The sequence below is a fragment of the Gopherus flavomarginatus genome, chromosome 1 (genome assembly GCF_025201925.1).
Source record: "Gopherus flavomarginatus isolate rGopFla2 chromosome 1, rGopFla2.mat.asm, whole genome shotgun sequence".
Taxonomy (NCBI): domain Eukaryota; kingdom Metazoa; phylum Chordata; order Testudines; family Testudinidae; genus Gopherus; species Gopherus flavomarginatus.
In genome coordinates this window covers 350,235,744-350,244,190 of record NC_066617.1, presented here as the reverse complement: position 1 = coordinate 350,244,190, position 8,447 = coordinate 350,235,744, and the positions used below count along the sequence as shown (strand labels likewise).

General features: G+C 40.4%; 1 long non-coding RNA gene across 1 annotated transcript in view; it reads left to right on the top strand.

Annotated features, from left to right (window-relative positions):
* The first annotated feature begins 416 nt into the window (after positions 1-416).
* The window catches only part of LOC127046071 (uncharacterized), a 29,977-nt gene continuing 21,946 nt past the window's right edge, over positions 417-8,447 (top strand). Inside the window, exon 1 of the long non-coding RNA XR_007772939.1 lies at positions 417-501. This is a non-coding gene — a long non-coding RNA (uncharacterized LOC127046071). The remainder of the gene's footprint in view (positions 502-8,447) is intronic.

Below are 8,447 nucleotides of genomic sequence, written 5' to 3'. Positions count from 1 at the left end.
GGACACACCCTGTCCACAAGGCTTCTTACTGGGCCAAAGAAGGATGTTAGATTGGTTTGACATGATTTATTCTTGATAAATCCATGTTAATTGTTATTAATCACTTCATTATCTTCTAGGTACTTACAAATTGACTGTTTGATTATTTGCTCCATTATCTTTTTGGAGTTGAGCTGACTGGTCTGTAATTCCCTGAATTATCTTTAGTCTCCTTTTTCTAGATAGGTATTATATTTACCCTTTTCCTGTCCTGTCCTCCAAGAGTTCTCAAAGATTGCTAATGGTTCAGAGTCTCTTCAGCCAGTTCCTTAAATATTTTAAAGTATTCCTTCAAGTATTTTGTCAGGCCTTGCTGACTGAAGACATCTAACTTGTCTCACTAATTTTTAATTTGTTGTTTTCTCTATTTTAGCCTCTGATCGTACCCTATTTACACCAATATCCACTATGTTAGTCCTCCAGTCATTGCTAACCTGGCTGGTGAAAACTGAAGCAAAACAGGTATTTAACTCTTTGGTCATTGTTGCATTTTGTGCTATTGTTTTCCCCTCCTCATTGAGTGATGAGCCTATCCTGTCCTTGGTCTTCCTCTTGCTTCTAATGTATTTGTAAAACATTTTTCTTGTTACCCTTTATATCCCTAGCTAGTTTAATCTCATTTTGTGCCTTGGCCTTTCTAATATTGTCCCTAAATGCTTGTAAGTCTTTTTTTTTTATATATTCATTCTCTGTGATTTGACTTAGTTTCCATTTTTGTATGACTCTTTTTGAGTTTATAGTAATTGAAGATCTTCTGGTAAAGCTGTGGTGGTCTCTTATCATTCTTCCTAACTTCCTATTCATTATGATAATTCACTCTTATGCCCTTAATAATGTCTCTTTAAGAAACTGTCAACTCTCTTGAACTCTTTTTTCCTTTAGACTTGCTTCCCATGGGATCTTACCTACTGTGGCAAACCCAGGACAAATTGGTACAAAGGGAGAGGTAGTAATTAGTCCCAGGGGTTAAAAGGCCTCTATCCACTGAGGGGAGATAGCCATGGGGAAATAAGGTTCAGCTGGAAAAGGAGTTACCAGGGAACTAATTAGGTTCAGCTGGCCCCAACTGCTGGCGACCTTTTTAAACCCTCCCTGGCATGGAAGCAGGGGAGAGATCAAGAAAGTTAGGTGTAGCAAGGCTCTGATTTCTTTCAGCAAGGAAGGCTGCACTCTGTCCCCAGAAGGGGAGAAAACCAGCACAAGGGACTGACTGAGGGAAGGATCAGCCAGACCCTGTGCTACCTGGAAGGATTTTGCCTTTGCCCAAGCCTGTGTCTCCAAGGCTAAAAAGATCTGTGCCTGCTGAGGAGAAACAGGTACTTTGCCACACTACTAATTCTCTGACCCTGCTAAGGGCTGCCTTCTTGTAGTCCATTGTTTTTCCCCTGCTGTTTTCCCTCCTACCCTTCTTTAGAATACTGAACTCTTATCATTGCATGGTCATTTTCACCAAAGCTGCCTTCCAGCTTCGAATTTTCAACCAGGTCCACCCTGTTTAACTGAATCAAATCTAGAACAGCCTCTCTCCTAGGCCCTGTCTCTCTCCATCTTCTGTAATAAAAAGTTGTCTTCAATGTATTTCAAAATCTTGTTGGATAATCTGTGCTGGCTATATTATTCTCCCAACAGATGTCTGGGTAGTTGATATCTAATGTTAGTTCCTGACAGTTCATTCACGCTTAGTGATTTCCCTTCAGTCACTGTGTTTCTTGTCTTGCTTCATGAAATATATTAGCCCCTTTATATCTGGGGGGAAACAACCCAATGCAAAAGGGAAACTGAGTCACATAAAAATAAACCAGAAGTTTCACACTTCTCTATACTTCCTATTTCTGGCTGTTCCTTCAGGTTCCTGAATTAGTACACCTCTACCCTGATATAATGCTGTCCTTGGGAACCAAAAAATCTTACTGAGTTATAGGTGAAACCGCATTATATTGAACTTGCTTTGATCCACCGGAGTGCGCAGCTCTGCCCCCTCAGAGCACTGCTTTACCATGTTATATCTGAATTTGTGTTACATTGAGTTGCATTATACTGGGGTAGAGCTGCACCATGCCTTCAAAATCTTGTTAACTGAAGCCCTGTTCAATATGCGTAAAGTTGTCCTTATTGCTTCAGGGAATGGCAAAAAAATAAATAGAAACTGAAAGTACACTTATAATTAATTACTTAATATAGTATTCAAAGCAATTGTCTGTTTTATTACACTAATTTTAGTTCAGTGCCACTGAACAGAAATGGCTTCAAATCAATGACATTTGTATTAAGGAGTTCCTCCTTGGTACTGCTGCATCTCTGAAGTGCGAATGCTTGATGCATGTTGTTATAAAACTTATCATCCAGTCTGCTTTCAGTCACAGAATAGAAAACCCCATGTACCTCTGTTGACTTCAAAGGAATTATCCTGGGTTTTTACCAGTAGAAGCAAGAACAGAATTTGACCCAATAGATGAGCCAGTATAGTATGTGCATGGACTCCTCTTCCCACCCCTCCACATTTTCTGTTACTATTAACCAGATGTTTGCATATTATTAAAAGTTGTTAAATGAACTGCATTACAATAGCCTTACATCACAGTAAATAATAAGGAAGGGGAAATGTATCAAACATGTTTGGCTGGGCAGTTTAGAAATTCTAAACTGACAATTGCTACAAAGTAAAAACTTACTACCAGTGGGTCTAATAGAAAAACCTCGACCATTGATTTTTTTTTAATCTCAAATGTAGACAAAGCTGTGCCGTGTTCTAACTAGAAGGCCTTTCTATTAAACTGGGGCCAGGATTGGGAGCCATTTTGGAAGGAAGCATTTAGATGTGTTCCAACTTCCGCCGGCTTCTTTTTTTCTGTTATAAAGGACATTTAATATGTTTTTTGCCTAGGGCTTTTATTCATCCAACTCTGTGTCTTTATGTTGGAAAGTTTGCAGTTAGCCTGAAACCTGATTAAATACAATTTAAATGCAGGTACATTTTACCATTATTTTTCAAACTTTTGCTGTATCACACACTTGCATGGTTTAGACAAGAAACCACACACCTAAAGCGTGAAAGACCTGTTTGCCCATTTATTTGTCTTCTAGCTGATTGACTGGACGGATCAATCAAACTAGTAGATTGTTGTCATGTTCTTTATTTATAGCACTGAATTATACTGGATTCAAATCCTCCCGAACCCCACAATATTACTGTATTATAAGGCCTTAGTCTGAGATGCTCTGAATAGGTGGGCATAATTCATCGTTCTTCACTGGACCAGTTTTCTGCAGAGACTTAGGACATTTGAGATGCCATTATTGAACTCTTATCAAAGGAACTTCAGCAGTTGTGATTATTAGGCCATTTATTGCAGATTCTGCTGTTTCTAGAAGGATTTTTTTAATTTTTAAATGTATTTTTGGAAATTTTCTTTTGGATTTTCTTAATTAAAAAAATCACTGGACCAAATCTTGAAGTTCTTTACTGTGTTTTTACTCAAGTAAGACTCCTGTATTTGTTCACAGGCCATGGACTTTATGTCAGGTAATATCAGGTGGTGGAGTCCAGTGAAGAATGATGAATTATGCCTACCTATTCAGAGCATCTCAGACTAAAGCCTTATCATGCAATAATATATATTAGATATAGAAGTGCTGCACATATTGTACATTAGAAATTGGGGGCCATAGCCCACTAGTGAATCACAAACTCTGTGTTCAACTAACAAGGGAGCACAGCTATACGCAAAGGGTTGGCATTTTTTTAAAATGAAAATTTAGGCTTAATATCAGGAAAACATTCAAATTGAGACTGATTAGCCTCTAGAAATGTCTACCAAGGGAAATGAAAGAGTCCCATCTCCTGGGCTGAAATCAATTTGGGAAATATTCCTCATCTGGTTGAAATGAGCTGAGGCCCTGGTCCTGCAAGCTGTTATGTGGACCCCTGAACCAGCCAAGAGCCTTCTTAACTGTAATGGTGTTTTGTATGTTGGCCAGAGCATCTTACAGAATTGGCACCTTAAGGACCAAAGACCCTAAATGGGGAGGATTCTGAGTGACTACAAATAATTATTTCCCATGTGTCTGGCTGTTAGACCCTGAGCATGTGGCAAGACCTAACTGATTGCCATATTTGGAGTTGGAAAGCAATTTCCCCAGGTCAGAGACCCTGGGGGGTTTCTGGTTTGAACTAAAGTAAATGGTGGATTTGCTGTAACTTGAAATCTTTAAATCAAGATTTGAGGGCTTCAGTAACTCAGCCAGAGGTAATGGATCTACTACAAGAAGTGTGTGTCGGGGGAGGGATGGGGGACGGGGGAGAATGAGTTTCTCTGGCCTCAAAGAGGTCAGACTAGATGATCATGATGGTCTCTTCTGGCCTTAAAGTCCGAGTCTATGAGTAAAGAGAACTCTTCATCTCCTAAACTTAACCTTCAAAGGTTTGTGAATTAGAATCTGTTATATACACTTTTTGCTTCAATGTTCACAACTAATAAATAGGGAATAAACTGAAAATAGGTGGATATATACCTAATATTCATGTGTGTGCCTTCCATTGTGTCCCTAAGCGCACGTCCAGACTAACCCGCAGCATTGGCGGGTTAAAATCGATTGCTCGGGGATCGATATATCGCGTCTAGTCTGGACGCGATGTATCGATCCCCGAGCGCGCTTACATCGATTCCGGAACTCCATCAACCCGAATGGAGTTCCAGAATCGACACGGAGAGCCGCGGACATCGATGCCGCGCCGTCCAGACGGGTGAGTGCCTCGATTTTAGAAATTCGACTTCAGCTACGTTATTCCCGTAGCTGAAGTTGCGTATCTAAAATCGATTTTAATACCTAGTCTGGATGTGGCCTAAGAGTACCTGGTAGTGTATTTCCATTTCAATAAATTCAGTTTTGACCCGTCAATGAGGGGAAATGACCCTTCATTCTAGTTCTTTTTGGGGCTTCTCCTTGGAAGAGCTAGAAGTTTACCCATTACAATTTCCACACCACACATACCAAGTTGATATTGAATCTGGTCTTTTAAGAAAGTGTTTCCTGCATGTCAGAATATTTTAGAAGTGAAGTTTTGGCTGAATAGAAAATGAGGAACTTTTTTTCAAAAAAAGAGTTCATTTTTACAGTGGCCCATTTCAGCATTTTATTTTGAAACAAAACGTTTTGTTTCAATGTTTCTTATTTAAATGACATTTAAAATAAGACGAGAAACATGTATGTTTGTTTCCCACAAGAAACCAAAAAATAGTACTAATTCAGTTTTCATTCAAAAGGAAAAACTTTTTGTATATACTTTTCAGTTCAGCCACTAAGTTGAAAACTCAATCATTTATTCAACTCTAATGAGACAGCCTACTGGAATTTTCCATTTGTATTGATAAGGAAGGTAGATTGATCTTCAGAACAATCCATGATAGAAAGATAAGGAATTATTTTGAAAAAAGTATTGTATTGATCTAAACGCAATTTGTGTTCTTATTACCTTTCAAGCGCTTTACTGTAGAATGAGAGAGAATTTTCCCATCAAACTGGTATACACTATTCACAAATGAATATGGAATAATCTATCAGCAAAGAGATGGTTTTGTGGAGTGAATCTAGCTGTTAGCATAAATATTCATCTGGCATTTCTTGAATTCACATGAGCGCTACTTATTGGCTATTATCTGAAATCTTGAGCTCAGCTGAGACCACAGTGGAGTCAATGAGACTGAAGCCCACACTGAATACTGTTGACTTTTTCTATAAACTGCAGCTTGGGAGCTGAATAAATCAGAGCGCCCTCACAAACAGATTATCTGCCCTTCTCTGACTCAGGTGTGAATGGAAGATAGTGTCTATTTTTAAATAGTGATCCTTGGCCCTACCCACAACATATGGCATAGAAAAAGGGCATATTAGGGCTATATCACATATTATCCTTCTCCAGAGGTGCAAGGAGCAGACCTCCCTTGCGTCCCCATGCTGGGGCTGAGCAAAATCAGAGCCCATGAAAAAGGACATGGAGCAGCAGTGTAACAGGCTTCCTCTTCCATGCTAAGGAGATAGGGAGCTCCCACCCACTTGCAGAGAGGTTTGACCTTGGGGCCTAACCAACCAGGGCGGAAATCAAGTCCACGTGCTGAACTTGCTCTGCCATATTCCTGTCATGTTCTGAGGTGAAATTCTGACCAGTGAGAGGTTGTCACCTCTTGTGTTATAACCCTGCTTGCCCCAAAATGTTTCTGCTACTTGTGGCTCCTTGCCTGGCACATACACACAGCCAGTGTGCACTTCGTGTTCTGTACGCTGTACAGCGCTTATTTAACCACTGTGAACTAAACAGCCTGTCAGCGGTTGTCACAGACACATCTGGTACAGACAAAAGTGTAACACCTTAACATTTATCAGCTGTTAATGTTAGCAAGTGGCCCCAGCCCTGAACCTCCTGAGACCTGTGTACTCAGATATGTCCAGCTCTCTCCTGCAACATACAGAGGAATAATAAGATCTGTTTGATCTTTTAAGGAGACAAAACCCACCAGCCTGCCATATTAATCAGTCAACATTCACTTTTGTACAAACCCAACTGGTTTAGATTAATACTAAAACAAGTTTATTAGCAAAAGAAGATAGGGTTTTAAGTGGGATTAAGTATAAGAGATAAAGATAGATATGGTTGCAAGCAAATAAAAGTGAAAACACACATCTAAAATGTAATCCAGCAAGGTTTGGTTCAAGGATTTGTTTGACAGCTTTTCTCACCCCCAGTCTTCTAGCAAGATGGTGGGTGACCCCCTCCTTGGTCAGGATCTCTTCCAGAGGCCCAAAGATGTTGGTTTCTTTGTCATCTTAAGTGAAAGAGATAATGTGAGGTTTTCTGTCTCCTTTCTTTTATGGTCCTGAGAACATTTGAAATGGACTGTCCCAAAAGTTACCCCTCAAAGTAACTTTTATTCAAACAGTGAGGAAGGTGACATGGAATTTCATGGAGAAGGAGGCTCCATGATATTCCCCGCCCCCCCCGCACACTCTGCTGCCTTGATGGTTCTGTTTACTGCTTATATATAAATTGAGGTAAACACACATTCCTGTTTAACAACTTTTGCCTGGGCAGAGCTGGCTGCTTTTGGACAAGCAACGTTATACAGGGGAAAGTCACAACTTTACATATAATGTTGCTACACAGATGTCACCATGACATTATTGACCAGTGAGTTATTTATTTTCAGATGATATATCACAAGGTATATTTTGTATGAAGATTATGACAGTGGAGAATAGGGTATGACTACAGAGTGCTTTGGGTCCCAGTTCCCAAATACTTCTGTCATATTCTCTCCACAGTGCAAAGCTCAGCCAACTCTAACCATTAAGTTTCTTCCCTGTTGATGCAGAATAACTAGAACACAAGAAACCTCTCCCTTCTCTCAGGATGCACAGAGACACTGATTCATAGCCATTCCATAAGGCAACTGTCTTCTCTCTGGATATCTGTCTGGCTATATAGCCTTTCCATATAGCAAAATAACAGCAAGTGCTTGTGGCTGGATTTGCACAACCAGTCACAGGAGCTGTCTCTCTCTTCTTGATGCTCCTATATCGGGGTGGCCAAACCATGGCTGCTGAGCCACATGGTGGTTCTTTTACTGTTAAAGTGTGACTTGCGGAGTCCTTCATGTCCCCCCATTCTCCACCTACCAGACTCGGGGCAGGGAGAGCTTGGGACCTCTGTCTTGCAGCATGGTAGTGGGGTAGGAGCTTCTGCCTTGTGGGGAAGGGAGAGTCTCTGGGCTGCAGCCCCACAGGGGGCGCCTGCTGGAGCTCGAGTCTTCAGCAGGAGCAGGGATGAAGCCCTGAGACCGAGCAGGTGTGCCCCGGCTCTTGAACTTGTGAAGATTTCTTTACATGGCTCAGAAGGTCAGTAAGTTTGGCCACCCTATCCTCTATCATCTAGTCTGATCTCCTAGAGTGTTAATGAGGCGCAGCCCTTGCTGGTTTCTCTGTCTTATCCCTTGTCTCTTTGCACAGCAACTGGGCTGGGAACCTTAATTTGTTACACTTGAGGACATGAAAGCTGGCATGAGCACACTATTTATTTTAAAAAATGCATTTGATACAGAGACAAATCACCTCTTTCCTTCTTTTAATTGGTGCGTTTGGTGTTTGGATTATAGCAAGTACCAATCTACCTGTCTGATAAATAGAAATGGGATTTTCATAGTCAAATTTTCTATGACCTGAAAAATAGCAGCACATACTTTCTTCATCCATAATGGAAAAAAATCCACTATCTTTTAGTTAAAGGGAAATTATCACACTGGATAAATTGACTCCCTTATTATTGTTAAACTAATATATTCAAATCCTTATGAACAGGAAAGCCCCAAAGTTACTGTATATCTTTGTGGGAGAAAGAAATGAAAACATGACCAAAG